The sequence below is a fragment of the Ursus maritimus genome, unplaced genomic scaffold, assembly GCF_017311325.1.
Source record: "Ursus maritimus isolate PB19 unplaced genomic scaffold, ASM1731132v1 scaffold_5, whole genome shotgun sequence".
NCBI lineage: Eukaryota > Metazoa > Chordata > Mammalia > Carnivora > Ursidae > Ursus > Ursus maritimus.
The window spans coordinates 19433569-19449685 of NW_024426663.1; the positions used below are offsets into that span (position 1 = coordinate 19433569).

General features: G+C 38.4%; 1 long non-coding RNA gene across 1 annotated transcript in view; it reads left to right on the forward strand.

Annotated features, from left to right (window-relative positions):
- The window catches only part of LOC103672160, a 294440-nt gene that overhangs the window by 186945 nt on the left and 91378 nt on the right, over positions 1-16117 (forward strand). The window contains exons 6-7 of the long non-coding RNA XR_571084.2: positions 3683-3964; positions 5666-5789. This is a non-coding gene — a long non-coding RNA (uncharacterized LOC103672160). The remainder of the gene's footprint in view (positions 1-3682; positions 3965-5665; positions 5790-16117) is intronic.

Sequence of the window (16117 nt, forward strand, 5' to 3'; positions counted from 1 at the left end):
GTCTATGGCTGCTTTTGTATTAAAAAGCAGAGTAGAGTATTTGTGACACACACTGTATGGTTTGCAAAGCAAAAAATATTCTGACCATTAGAGAAAAAGTTTGCTGACCCCTAATCCAAGATACCAGATTGTGCCTCTTTTCCTCACTGATGGTATCACAGGAAACCTTAAATAATATATACTTATCCACTTGTGAATAACACTTCTCTTTGAAAGCAAAACTAAAACAAAAAGTACGAAAACAACAGTCTCCCCCCCAAAAAAAACAAAAAGAAAAAGCTCTTAGAAAATATAAGAAGTACTGATATAAATTAAACTCATAGGATCATAAAATCAGCTCATTAAAACATGCTGATGTTGATGAAAAATTTTATTCTTGTCAGGCAGCATATGAGGGAAAGAATATTGGTCTATGAATCAGAGGACTTATGTTCCCATTTCAGTGTTGCCATTCCCTAACTCAGGCATTGGCATCTTCTGTGGTGAAGGGAAAGTCAGTAAATACTCTAAGCATTGTGGGCCATATTTATTTTATTTCATACAAAAGAGGAGGTGGGCTAGACTTGGTATGCAGTCCCGTGATTTGACCACCCTGCTCTCAGGGTGGTAAGCCTGATAAGCGATGATCTTCATGGACTCCATTTTTAGGAGACCTGAAATCAGCATTTTCCAGTTTTAATATTTTTCTATCTTGTTAATGTGAATCAAAGTCAATGTTTACACATGGCTAAATTTTACATGAATCATTTTCTTACACATGGCAAGTAGAGTCAGAATAATACAGGTGAAAATAGTATGTGACAAGAAACTCAATTTTGACATTTCCTCGTATAAGATTCTCTATTACCTTGTAATACATTGATTCCAAACTTAAAAGTGTAACACAACAACTATTTGATCTTACTCTCAGTTTTGTGGGTAAGAAATTTTGGAAGGGCTTGTTTGAATAGTTTTCCCTTGGGATTTCTTTTTCTTTTCTTTTTTTTTTTTTTTAAAGATTTTATTTATTTATTCGACAGAGATAGAGACAGCCAGCGAGAGAGGGAACACAGCAGGGGGAGCAGGAGAGGAAGAAGCAGGCTCATAGTGGAAGAGCCTGATGTGGGGCTCGATCCCATAACGCCAGGATCACGCCCTGAGCTGAAGGCAGACGCTTAACCGCTGTGCCACCCAGGCGCCCCTCCCTTGGGATTTCTTATGCAGTTTTTCTTAGATGTCAGCCAGGGCTGTGGTCATCTGCAGGTTTGACTGGGCTGGAGATCCAAGATACCTGATGGTTAATGCTGGTCATCAGCTGCAAACTTAGCTGTTGATGAGAGTACCTACATGTCTTCTTCACCATGGAGATCTTGGAGTGGTCAAACTTTTTACATGGTGCTTAGCTTACTCCATAGTGAATTTTCCTAGAGAATGAGGTAGAAGCTGCATCACCCATTCTGATCTAGCTCCATACGCAAAAGACACAGGTTTGCCCAGATTCAAGTGGAGAGGTAGACCTACCCAATGTGAGAAATGTCAAAGAATTTGGGGCCACATTTTAAAATAACCACACCTAGCTTTTGTGATTTTTAAATTTATAACTCAACACCAAATTAGAACTTCTGTATCCGCTATTATGTAATTAACACATTTATTAAGGGTAAGATATTATGACTAGGATCTTCTTAGATTTCAAATGAAACTGATAATATATATACTATATATAACTGATTATATATATATATATATATAGCCATTTCTTATCCGTTTTTCATCCATCAACGGACATTTAGGAGATAGACAACACACACGTACACACACACACTGGAATATTATCCACCCTTAATAAAAAAGGAAATCGTGTCATTAGTGACAATATGGATGAAACTGGAGAACATTAATCTAAGTGAATTAGATTCAGGGCAGAAACTCAGGGCAGAAACTAGGGGCTGTGGGGTAGGGGAAATAGGGAGATGTTGGTCAAAAGGTATAAACTTTCAGATATAAGATGAGTAAGTTCTGGAGACCTAATGTATAGCATAGTGACTGTAGTTAATAGTAAAGTGTTGTATGCTTGAAATTTGCTAAACAAGTAGACGTTAAGTGTTCATCACACACATACACACAAGAAGAAAAGAGGTAACTATGTGAGGTGATGGATTTTTAAATTAGCTTCATTAATTATTTCAAAATTTAATCACCTCAAAATGCATATCTATATGAAAACATCACACTGTACATCTTAATATATGCAATTTTTGTCAGTCATAACTTTCTAAGCAAGTCATACTCTCTAATCAAGATGATTAGAGAAGTAGTGTGGGTGGGGAGTTCAGGAAGGCCTTGTCAGCCATGGGAAGGAGTTTGGCTTTCACTGAGTCAAGTGAGAAGTCAATTATAGAATTTAAGCAAAGGGGTAATATTCTCTGACTTAGATTTTTGATATCACTATGGCCCCTGTGTATATAATAGCCTATATTTTTAAGGGGGTTAAGGTGAGCAAGAATGGAGGCAGAAGGCTCTAATTGGAGACTTTTGTATGATTTTGTACACGAGATGTTCATGGATTGCAATAGAGTGTTAACAGTTTGGGTGATTAGAAAAAGTAAAAACAGAGAAGAGACTATTCCCATTTTCCAGATAAGTAAGTAGAGAGAGTTTAACCAATTTTTGTAGAAATGGTAAACTGGTATTCGAATCTACATCTAATTTCACAGATCAACTTCAGCCAAATGTCGTGTAGATTTGTCACATTTAAAATTAATGAAGTCCAATTAAATGAGGTTTTATTATAATTTAGGTGGATTAGGCTAAATTCAGTCATTAACCATGGTCCTATTTTTAGACAATTTCTATGATCATGCCTCTTCATTATCTCCATGTTCAAAATATTTAAAATATAATAAATTGGATGAAATGTAAATTATATCACCATTTTGTTACATGATTTTTATGGCAAGTGAGGAAATCTCACTTGATATAAAACCTAGAGCCTCATAAACACATTCTGCGTAGTCCTGAGGAACAAGGCCTAATAGTCAACTTAAGAAATCTTGTTATTATCAGTTCTGGGAATTGATAAATGATCAGTAATGTATCTGAAATTTGTTTTTCTTCAGGTTCAATAAGAGTGGAAGAGAGTATTGATCGTAATTTGGAAGCAAATCTAAGGAGTGCATACTTTTCCTTAGAAGGTAGATGTTACCAACTATTTCTCGTGGTACCTTAAAGAGCCTGGAGAGTGGCGCCTGGGTGGCACAGCGGTTAAGCGTCTGCCTTCGGCTCAGGGCGTGATCCTGGCGTTATGGGATCGAGCCCCACATCAGGCTCCTCCGCTATGAGCCTGCTTCTTCCTCTCCCACTCCCCCTGCTTGTGTTCCCTCTCTCGCTGGCTGTCTCTATCTGTGTCGAATAAATAAATAAAATCTTTAAAAAATAAATAAATAAAAATAAAGAGCCTGGAGAGATTCCCTTAACTGGATCTTTCTTCCTTTCTGCAAGGGCTAAGGAGACTCTTCAGTTCTATTCTTGCTGCGGTGCTTTAAAAAAATATTTATTGGAGAAGAAATTGACTCCTTTATCATCAAGTTCACGGAATCTTTTTGTATTTTCTTCACTACGTTTACCTCCTCTGTGATCTCTCCGAGTTACTGGCAAGGTGATTTACTTGTAGCTCTAAAACCTCTCTGTTCTTGATTTATAGGTTATATCGTGCTTCCTCTCTTCCACATGATCAAGATCTTCAAAGTAAGCATCTTTCAAAGGAGCGACAAGCAAAATACAGCTGCAGGATCAGTAACTCCCTGTTAAGCAGCTTTGCCTGCTGTCACTGTTGACTGCTGGAGGTGGTGATCCATGTCAGTCACTGAAACGACACCTTGGCAAGACTGCAATCTGCTCCCAGAGTTTCTGTGTATGGGAACACTTTAAATAATGAGATTTTCATATATTTCCAGCATCTCACACAGTGCCTGGAACATAGCAGGTACCTGGTATATATTTATTAATATTAAATATAAAATCATATTTTGAAGGCTTTGCTAACATGTTTTAGGTAGATTTGTTGCAGAATGGAGCAATGCAAGAATTTCCTCTTCCATTTTGAATAAATTTTATTAATACTAGAATAAATAACTCTCCAAGCAGGCAGAGACTTTTAGCGAGACTCAATGGATTGATATAAACTTATATTTTTAAGCCATCAAACTAAGAAGAGGTTAAGACTAACGTTTACTTATTAAGATAATTTCCTAATCATTCTTATAAGAACTTAATGAGTGACAAACTGACGCTGGATATAAATTTATGATTTCCCAAAATAACATTTGATTGGTTTGAGTGATGTCTTACATCAAGTAATCATAGTTAATTTTTGCTTCTGGAGAGATTTGACTTTACCAGTCTATCATGTCATCAGATGTATTTCAAGAATGATTTCTTTGTCTGTTGATACAGAGTTAAAGAATTCCTATGGAGATTCTTGAATCTATAACTTGTATTTTTATCAGGGCAGATGGGAGAAGTTCAGAATAGTGGCAAAAAAACTACATCTTTATCTGAAATATACTGCAAACACATAGAGAATGATTTCACATCGAAAAATATTTTTAGGCATATAAATCAAGGGTAAATTCAGGATTTTTCTCATATGCGAGTTATGGTGCAAAAAACAATGGATCACTTAAGTTTAAAGAAAGGTCAGTATATATAATATATAATTAAGGCTGAGACCTTAATTATATTGTAAATGTCAGCAGTTACAACAATGAGAGGATAGGCGTTATAAATTAAACATGCTATAAAACAAATGTTTTCTTTTTTGTGTACTTTTCTTGTTATATTTTTTCTTGTTATATTTATTTCCCTAATATTTAATACCTATAATTAAGACTGATGTTTGATTTTACCTCACAAAAATCATCCAGGTCTGAAAGAAATTTCAGAGAGTAAAAAAAGGAGATATGTGTGTGTGTATGTGTGTGTGTATATAATGGGATAAAAATGTTAGGTTTTACATTTCTGGATTCTTTTCTAAAGAGTGAATTTTGAATTTTTTTTTAATGACTAATCACCCTAAAAAAAAAACAAAACCCTAACATTAACATCACAGTCATAGAAGGCACAATGAAAATTGCGACTAGGGTAATCTTTCTGTGTAGAAAGAACTCAGGCAATATATCGGAATGGAGACTTACCCTGGGTGAGGTAAAAATGTTCTCTGTGTTATTCTAGCACTTGCTGCCAGGGCTGATATGTTGAGTCTGGATCTGGCTGTCTTTTGACCCAGATTCCAGTTCTTCCATGGACCAGGCACAGCAGTTCTTTCATGGTCTTTACCCTTCTCCTTACCAGTGGTGAGGGCTTATCCCAAGAGCCACTGCTGTTTCCCGCTGTACCCTTGCCCTGGAGATGTAGAAGTTAGCCTGCTGCACTGGTTCTCAAACCCTAGCTGCTTATTGGAGGCACCTGTAAGCTTTTCTAAACTATTCATATCCTGGTCTCTCCTCCAGAGATTCTGATTTAATTGGCCTGGATGGGGCTCAGGCTTTGGAAATTTTGGAAGGCTCCTCAGATATTGCTAAGGTACAACTGGAGTTGAGAACCTGTGGTCGAGAAGGAAGAAGGAAGAGATCACAATCTGAGGTTCTGCCTTAGTTCTCAACCTCAATTTAATGTTTTCCCACAGGTTGCCAAGAGCCTCACAAAACCCAGTGCAGCCTGTCTCAGGAGAACTCAGTGATGGTGATCCGTGGTTCCTGACTCTTTCCTATGCTGCTTTCTGGGTTCTCATTGTCCACAGTCTTTCTCAGGTGAGAAACTCAAAAGAGAGGTCAGAAAAGGATAAGGAATCCTGATGATACTTGGCATCCTATTGGAACACATGGTGGAATGGATTCTTTTTACATGTGTAGTAAGTGAATTGGGAAGAATTGGAGGGTAGCGAATTGGCATACCAAAATACATATATAGCAAAATTAAAGAAAACACTTAATTTTAACCAACAGTATCACAGTAAACAGGCATTGGTATAGGATTTGGAAAATCTCAGATTCAAGTGTTGGCTTCACCATTGCCAGCTGGGTGACTAGTACAAATTACTTACCCCTCTCTGAGCTTTAGTTTCTTTATCTATAACATAGGCACAATACCTGTGTGCTTTCCTTACATGGTTGTCGTGAGGATTAAATTAAATTACAGAAGTGAAATAACATTTTATATTATTAGGTGGTATATAAATGTTATTACTATGGGTTGAGCTACTTTAATATGTATTTATATGAACACATTTCGTGGTTCACTTTTTCAGCAAGGGAATAATTCTGGGGAACAATGGTTATAAAACTGTAATGAAATCAATGTGTCACAGTCTTCAACTAATCTGCTTGGGTGGCAAGTTTATATGAAATAAAAAATGCATCTTTTATAAACCTGATGTTTTAATGTTACATAGGATATAATTGGTTATTGGTTTTGAAAAACAAAGTTCCATATAATTTTCTCATAATTTAAGAGATTTTATTTCAATAGCTATTGAGTACATAGTAAACATTAAAAGGGGGGAGCCCAATGGGAGTAGAAACATTTGTGATTCCGATAGGTTGCGGAAGAAGTCTTAGTTTTGTTTGAAACTGTAGCGTCTCGGTCAATTTGGGCTGCTGTAACAAAGTACCAGAGGCTGAGTGGTTTAAATGACATTTATTTCTCGCAGTTCTGGAGACTGGGAAGTTTGAGATGGGTTGTCAGCCTGGTTAGGTTCTAGCAAGAGCCCTCTTCCAGGTTGCAGACTGCCAATTTGTGTCCTCATGTAGTGGAAAGAGGGCGAGCTAGTTCTCTGGCCTCTTCTTATAAGGGGATTAATCCCATTCATGAGGGTTGCATCTTCATGACCTAATTATTTCCCAAAGGCCCCACCTCCAAATACCATCACACTGGGAGTTAGATTTCAGAATTAAAAAAAGATTTTTTTAGAGAGAGAGAGATTGAGAGTGAGCCCCCGTGGGGAGAGGAGGGACAGAGGGAGAGGGAGAGAGAATCTTAAGCAGGCTCCAGGCCCAGCATGAAGCCTGATGCAGGGCTCGATCTCATGACCCTGAGATCATGATCTGAGCCGAAATCAAGAGTCAGCTGCCTAACCAACTGAGTCACCTAGATTTCAAAATTTTAATTCTGGGGGGATGCAACCATTCAGTCCATAATATGTGACTACCAGAAATGGAATAATAGGTAATGTCCATTTCCACCATTTACTGAGCCAGTGCTATGTACAGGGTACCATGCTTAAGTCTTTGGATACTTCATCTCATTTAGCACCCCCCCCTGATTTTTGTGTTAATTAGATTCCACTATTTTTATCAATTTTATTGCTGAAAAAGAAAATAAAAAAAACTCTGAGGCACAGAGGGGCTGTCATTTCCCTCATTAGCCTGAGTAGTCTGACTCCCTTTCCTTACTTTTAACAACTGACCTATACTGGCTTCCAGTAATCACTGTTATAAAGGTTTATTGGCAAATTAATTTGTGGGAAATTGGTAAAAGGAACTTGGAATGCAAATGAGGATGAAGGATAGTTTAGTGTTTCTTTCAGAAATAGTTACCTTGGTTCAGTGCATAGACCTACAATTGAACTCTGTGGAGGGTGGGGCTGCACATACTAGTTGAGAGAATTGTTCTCACAAGAAACTGTGGGTGACTGGTACTCAATTACCCTTCTCCAGGTGATGGAGTGTGACATCTTTGGGTCTTCAGTGAACTGGGGTTTTGAGAATATCACAAGGCAACATTGTAGGTTTGGACATGAGCCTTCTTACCAGGTGCAGTTATAGTGGTCTCAAGTCATGGACCTTTGGCATTACTCAGGGCACCAAGCAGGAGAGGAAGAACATGATGAAGACCACACTGTAGTAGATTACACTTGGTCATGAGTAAGGCAACATTCCCTTAGGAGTTCCCAGTGGAAATCTGTGGGGCACTTTGTATAATCAAGGGGAAACACATCCCCGTAAAACACAGGTGATTTCCTGTGGATGTGACTTCACAGTACCTGTAGGCTGGGGTGGCCTCAGTAACAATAGGAACAAGAAAGATAACAATTAACTTATCATGTGCTCTTCTGAATGCTTTACATACAATTATCTCAGTCTCTAAAACAGTTCAATGAGCTAGACAGCTACATAATATTAATACCATCATTTTACAGATAAGCATCTTAGAGATAAATAAGTTGCCCAAGTTCACGCAAGTTAATCAATGTAAGGCAAGATTAAATCAGATTTTTCTGATTCCAGAGCCCATGCCATATATTACACTTTGTTTTCTTCTTTAAAAAACTTAGCTGAAGAGGGTGTTGTACACCTTTTGATTAGAACTACCATGCATATTGGAAGTGGTTGAATGTCAACCAGACTGTTACACCAAGGGCATGAATAACAGGACACAGCTGGGGCTTTTTGTTCAGTATTGATCATAGTATCTTCAACTGATCCTATGACCTGCAGAAACTATGCTAATCATTTAGGAACAGCAAGTGAAATTAATTACCCTCTAAATGCAGCTTAAGTCAGAAAAAATGCTTTGAATAAAAGGATTTTGATTGTTTGTTTTGCACTAGAAAGGCCAACATTGATCAGTGATTCCAAATTACAATCACAAACTTGTGTTGATCTCAATATCAAAAAAGTGGGTCTCTAATCCTGTTGGAGGACACTTCAATTTGAGATTTAGTTCCAGTTAGGAATATGAACAGATTCTACTTAATTATAAAGGACAGGAATGTTGAAATATTGAGAACCATCTACAAGCACTGAGAATGATAATGGGCAAAAGGGTTTCAGTGACTTTTTCAGAATATTAAGTTATAACATCAGCTGGCACAGCACACCATATTATTGTTCCCAGGATATATGGGCCTGCCTCATTTATCAGCCTCAGAAACTGTCTTCTTTCATCATCAGAGTCTGGTTGGCTCCTGGATGCAAAACTGGCCCAACATTCTAGCCCTCAGTACGAGATCGCCCATGCTGTCATTTTATCTCTGATCTTAAGGTTTAGTTACCATTTAAACTTTTTCCTTATTCCTGTGACTTTGTCCTACTCTGTCTTCCAGCTCTGGTCCCCAGATGCTGGCATTTTCCTCTGTGCTGGAGTTCTGGCTTGGTAATTTGTTCAAGACCACAGTCCTTTTTTTTTTTTTTTTTTTTTTTTTTTTTCTTTTCATAATTCGAATCTGTTCTATAGAAAACTCCAACCTGGTGGCTGGGAACCCACTCAAGATTCTCTCTTGCTGACCAGCTTCCTGTACAGACTTGTGACCATTTTCAGCCACTGGACGTTGGCAGCCACATGCGTGAAGAGGCTACTTGGTATTGCAGTGGTTCTTAAACTTCAACTTTCATTAAATCACTTAATGAACTTTTATAATTCAGAAATCTGGGCCACACCCCCAAGAGATTCTGATTCAGTCAGGCTGCAGAGGAGCCTAGAAATCAGCATATGTAGCAGCTTCCCTGGGTAGGACTTTGCAGGTGGGTAGAGAGAAACACTGCCCCATTGTCTGTTGCTACACCAGTGCTGGCCAACATTGGACTTCTTGTTCTACCAGATGGATCCCTCTTCCAGAAGTTCTTGTCACTTTATCCTACTCCAGTTGACCTTCAGATCTCAGATGTTGCCTCCTCTCATCTCCAAACACTGTTAGATGCCTCTTGTATTACTACTGTACATTCTGTCCTTATCCCATCCTACCACATACATCATGGTGTATATTTCTCTATTCACTTCTTCATATGAACTGCTAGACTATGAACTTTGAGGGGAAGGTTAAGTAATGTTCACCTCTGAATCTTCACTGCCTAACGTAGTACCAGGTGCAGAGGAGGAAGACAAAAGATAGTTATTGAATGGTCAGGCCGAAATGGGTATAAATAGTGGCTGGGCCTAGTCAGTCTTACTTAGCTGAGTTAGCTGGGCTACTTGAAGATCTTGGTTTGGATTGCTTTAGGGATGCTGGTCTAGACATGTTCCTGGGTGGGACAGAACTGAGGTTAAGGACACAATCCAGCCCAGTTTATCCTGTTGATTGCTAGATTCTGATGCGGGTTTCAACACTGGTTCTCACATAAGGATCCACCTCAAGTACAAACATGGAACCAAGCCCATGTGGTTTATTAAAATTCAAAATATTCGAATTTTCAGTGTGAAATAAAACATTTTGGACATAAAGCACTTAAGTGTTAGAAAAACTAGGAAGGCTTTATGTTGATTTGGGGCTGGATCTTGTGTTTGGAGATAGTTGATACATTTTAGAAAGCAGCAATTTCCTCTAATTTTTTTTATCCTCTTCTCATTGGAGTTAGTGTCTGATTTCTTGCCAGTGAAACGTAAAATGTTAGAATCACTAAGTTCTGGTTTTGGAAAGGAGGACTTTTGAGATGATCATGTTTACAGATGAGGAAAGTTGGGTCAAATATTTCTTCAGTGTCTGCAGTGTACAACAAACAAAACAAAACTCAAACCGGAGGCTATCACTTGCTCAGGCCCACAGAGCAGGGTAGTTTTACATTTTGGCCAGATCCCAGATCTCCTGATCTCCATGACAATCCTTGCTCTGTCCAGAAGTTGCCATGCTGAAGTGGAATCATGAAGACCATGGTACATGCTTATCTGATTTGGTCCTGCCCTGCAGCCAGCTTTTTTCACTCTCCACTGAGTCTTCATGATTTCCTTTTATAATGCATTATTTTTTCCCAAGATCTTCTATTCTTTTTGTTGTTAGCCTGTTGAGTGTGTGTATTTCAGGGCTAATTATCTTATTACTTATTTAAGACACATATCTGAAATTGGCAATAAGGGAACATTTAAGTGGCGCTTAAGAAGGAAATGGAGGGCAGTTGAGAATGGCCATACTTAGGCCGTTAGATGTTTTTTGGCTCATGTTTTATAAGCTCAGATTTTCTGACTTTGTATATCTTTTCAAATATAATTAAACTATTGCCAATTCTGATGATTTCCTCTAATGGAAGAAAGGCGAGGTTTGGGTAATATAAAACGGAGGATAGTTCAAAAATGATTAATATTTGACATTTGAGTGTTTTTTGACTCATTTTTTCTCTAGCAAAACTTTGCTGAGCATCTTTAAATGCCAGACACTCTGCTGGGCACTGGACATACATGTGTTCATCTGAATATAAACATGGAAGCCAATTTAGAATTCCATCTTAGAAAAGAATGTTAGAGGTACAATTTTAAACAGTAGAGAAGCTATTGAGAAGCTGTTTTTTGTCCTATATTTCATTTCTCCCAGAAGTCTGCTCTTGGTGGGGACTTGACTTTTTTTCTTAGGTTAATGTAAAATTTGCTTTCTCTCAAGCTGTCCCTGGAGGAATCCTCCTGGATTAGCTGGTATCTTTGTATGCAAATTGCATAGACAGACTTGGGATGTCAACAGAACTGTCATTATATAGATTAAATGTTAGCCTCTAATGTAATTTCTGAGGTATAATCTAAGTAAAGATACAACAAATGTTCTCAATACACTAGGAGGCAAATTCTGCCTTTGACAAGCCATATTGTCTGGTCGGGTGATTAAAACCGGATTGTACCATTAAGGAGAAATTTCAGTAAGTATGGAGAAGATTTAATGAAGCTGAACTAGTGTTCTTTTAGGATGGGAAGGGAGTCACACACAAACCACTAAATAGTATTAGATAACTCTCTTTTGCCTCTCGAAGCTAATATTTCTAAATGGTTACAGTAAGGATGTAAAAACATTTCTGATGCCTTTAATCATTCCAGAACTGCTGTGGATAGACAGTTTTCTTAAAGGTGAAAGCACAGAACACCAGGTATCCCTCCACTAAATAATAAATGGAATATCTAAAATGCAAACTAGTATCTAAAATCTAAAAGTAAAAGAAGACACAGAGGACCTATATATTGATGAAGGTTAGAGTGCAGAAGTAGAGATGTAGAAGTATTAGTCTTACAGACACACACACACACACACACACACACACACACAATTTTTTAGATGATAAAGAAGAATGAAAAATGGGTAAGTTTCATTCCAATCTATCCACTTTACCTTTTTACTGGACAGATGTAACTATTAGGTAAGCCCTACAAGGTCTAATGTCATGTAAGAGACATTCACCAGCTCCTCCTGCTTAAAGTATTATTCCTTTCATGACATTTGTATTACGACGTCTTCTTCATAAGGTCTCTGTCAAAATGTAAATAGAAGGGTGACATGTAGGGCATACTGACTATGTAACGCAAAAACGTTTTTTGGATTAACTAAGTGTTGCTCAGAATAAGGCAAAGTTATGGGAATTCTAGAAAGATGGGCAAGTTTGGATGGGAGCTTAGGGGTGAGGAATAATGGGAAGCTCCTATAGATGGGATACAGCCCTACAACAGATAGGTAAGCATTCTGGAGAGATGGGAATGGATGGGAAGACTTGGGCAGATGAAGTTCCCAGAGAGGTTCCCGCTCTCTGGAGGGTGGCCTGTAGCGCTGTGAGTCTACCTTGGTAGTGCTGTCACTGCGCACTTTCCTACTCGTATTAAGTGGGACATTTTAAATTGCAGAGCAAATAGTTCTACCTGCTTATGTAGCTGCTTTGAAGATTAATGAGGTAATGCTTAAAAAGGGCTGGGGATGAAGGTTCACTATAAATGTTTGTGTACTGTGCCAAGAAGAGCTCTCTTTTAGAGCTGGTGTTTTTAAAATAAATGTAAACATCTAGTGTTCCTGGTGCCTCTAACCTATTATTAGGGAGCTACTACATTGGCAGCTGGACAAAACATTGGTATTTGATCCTCTCTGATGTTTTTCTCACAGTTTCCCTGGGATATTCTCCACAGGCATGAGCCGTGTCAGGTTGGGTCAGTCATTTCATACAAATGTAAAGTAAGAAGACAAGCACCCAATCCAGGAACCTCAAGCACGGCTACATTATACCATCATGCTCTGCACGCCAGCCCTTATGAACCCAGCAAAGCAAACACAGATACATAGTGCGCACATTAGTAGATGTAAGCAGAACCTAGTTTCATGTTTGCATACGTATGAGTGTAATTTTGAAAACTATAAAACAAGCATTCATGGTTTGGTATGGGTTTTATTTCTAATTATGCATTGGGGTCAGGGGTAGGGAACTGGAGAGTGCCTAGGACATCCAAGCTTCATATCCTGCCCTGGCCAGGAGAAATACAGTAGCTTTTCTTGTGGCTGCAGGAAGAAGTCAGGGATTCTAAGTGGGAAGATTTCCTGAGTGTCATCTGTAATTTTGTTCTTGCCTTTTTTTTTCTCCATGGCAGAGACATATGCTTGATCTATAATTGGGCGCTCAAAGAGTGAAACCTGGATCAAGTCACCAACTTGAATCTTATTTTCTCGCATGGCCTAATGGAACAGCAATGGTATAACTGGGGACCTGCAAAAGGAGTAGCAATTTGCCAAAGAGAATATGACAGAGGAGAAAAACCATCTTCTTATTTTACTGGGCTACAGTGAGCAGAAAAGAGGAAACTGAAGTGAAGAATAGGGTCTCCATTTCTATAAAACCAGGAAACAAAGGTGTAAATATTGTCTCGTAAGTGGAAAGAAACAGGGCTCTAGATAGAAGAGTTAAAAAGTTAGCAAATCTCTCCCTTCTTTTCTTCTTAGGATAAGATCTATTTTCTTTACCTCTTGCATTTCTCCTCCCAAATATTGGACTTTGCATTTTAAAATAGAATACCTAGAAATAATATAGCAGAACATTCTCCAGAAGGAAATTTCTATACCTGTCTTGCCTGTGCAGGATCCTAGATAATAAATCTGTTTAAATATATGACTAATGATATACCATAATTCTAAGCACTTGGGTTTCAGAGTGGGATAATGATTTTTCAGAGAATGAAGGAAGATAAAGAGGGAGGTTCAACATGGTAAAGGTCTTCTAATCCTGGGGTTGTTTGGAAGAGGGAAAGTGGATCTCTCAGTCTTCCAGGAAACAAAACCAGAAGGCCAGAAACACCTTTCCTTTTGTTCTTGCCAGTCTGCAAGAATCTCTGCTTGCCCACAGAAAGAAACTTGACAACACTTTGGCCTATAAACACCGGCATACCAACTGCACTAAATCTTTGCCCAGCTATTCTGGGTAAGCTAGAGGAAAAATAGCAGACTGCATAGGAGGATGCTTGGGGGCCCGCCAAGGCCATGACGTACAGGTTTCCAAACAAAGCTATGGCTGAATCAGAAAAAGCATGTCTGAGTCAGGCTCGAATACAAGGCCTCCTCTTCTCAAATTTCTCGGCTTCTTTCACAGGAAGAAGAGGTAGGGATTCACAGTAACTGTCCAACTCTCAGAGGTTATCCGAGAGGCCATCAAACTGTATTTTGTTAAAGTTTCATGAAACCTAGCAGGGGATGTTGGTGGAGGTATTCTTTGGAGCGTTTGCTTTTTACTTTGCCATTTGGCCATTAAACAACTCGTATACCCTCTTCAGTGAAGCTAAAGATTTCTAGTGGAGGAATAATTAAAACTACTGGTATTTTCTTAATACTGTTTAATGTTTCAACAGCTCTAATAACTGCCTACATAGCAATAGCTTTCACACTGCTGTTAGCGTGGAAGATAAAGAGACTTTGAAAAAGTATTTTCCTTGTGTTAGGTTGTTTCCAGTATCTGATAGCTGAATGAATGGTTTATTTTTCTTATATCAGATGTGGATAGAATTGGTAGCAGGGTCATCTATTGGATATTGAATAAAATAACAAGAAAAAATTTTACACTCGCATGTATAGAAATCCGTCCTTTCTTCTTTTTTCATTTTTTAAAATTAAAAAAAAAATTTTATAGGAAGGATCCAGGTTACATCTGTCAGAATCTCTTGGCTTTTCAGAGAAATGGTGTTCTGTCCTAAGTGGCCAGGTAAATCTTGGGTGTGATTTAAACAACAGATGTTTTATATATAAGCATCTTAGGAGTATATTTCTTCTTTGTCCAGTGTATTTCTTCTTAACCAAAGCTCAGTAAGTTCAAAACTATTTAGTAACGATGTGAATGCCCATCTGAAAACATAGTGTTAACAATTTAGGCAATGAAATTTTGGCATAAAGAAAAACCATATTTTTAAGGCCAATTGTATTAGCTTGGGCTGCCATAACAAATGCCATAGACTGGGTGACTTAAACAACAAAAAATGATTTCTCACAGTTCTGGATCCTGGGAAGCCCAAGACCAAGGTGCCAGCTGATTTGGTTCCTGACGAGAGCTCTCTTCCTGGCTTGCAGACAGCCACCTTCTCCCTGTGCCCTCACATGGTAGAATGATAGAGCTCTGTGGTATCTCTTCTTTTTACAAAGACACCAGTTCTACAGGATCAGGGCTGTACTCTTATGACTTCCTTTAACCTTAATCACTCCTAAAAGGCCCTATTTCCAGTTGCATGGGGTCTAGTGCTTCAACATACATATTTTGGGAAGGACATAATTCAGTCCACAGCACCAGTTGTAGGTAGTGTGAAACCTTTTGATGTAAGTAAGTCTCAACTCAAGAAAACAGATCATTCAAGGGCCACAAAGAAGTAGAAACCTACTTATTTTTAATATTCTCCTTTGTGGGGGAAGAAACCTAGATATAGAAAAGGGTACCTCCTTTTCCTGTACTGCCAATATGCATTTTGAATTAAAAATACAGGATATAAAATAGTCATCATTATAAGAACTTACTTGAACTCCATATTTAGAGAGAGACAAGGAGAGAGGAGGAGAGGGAGAAAGAAAAAGAAGAGGGAGAGAAAAGAGAAATATTAAAACGGAGAAATTAATGGACAAAAGTGGTCTCAGAGAAGGAAGGACACTCAGGAGAGAAAAATGAGAGACCCATGTAGAAGAGTAGATGATGGAAGTTCATAGAAGGATTTGTCAATGAGGGGCAAGATTGGAGGATGAGCCTTTGGATGTCTAGCATGGGGGTCACTAGAAGCTTTGGTATCACGTACCCGGGTTCGAAATCTACCCAGTTATTTACTGTGTGTCCTGGAGCAAATTAATCTCTCTGAGCTCAGTTTCCTCATTATAATGCTTATCTCACTCTGTGGTAGTAAGGATTAAGTGAGGTAACACTTAGTGTCCGACAAATGGTAAGGGCTC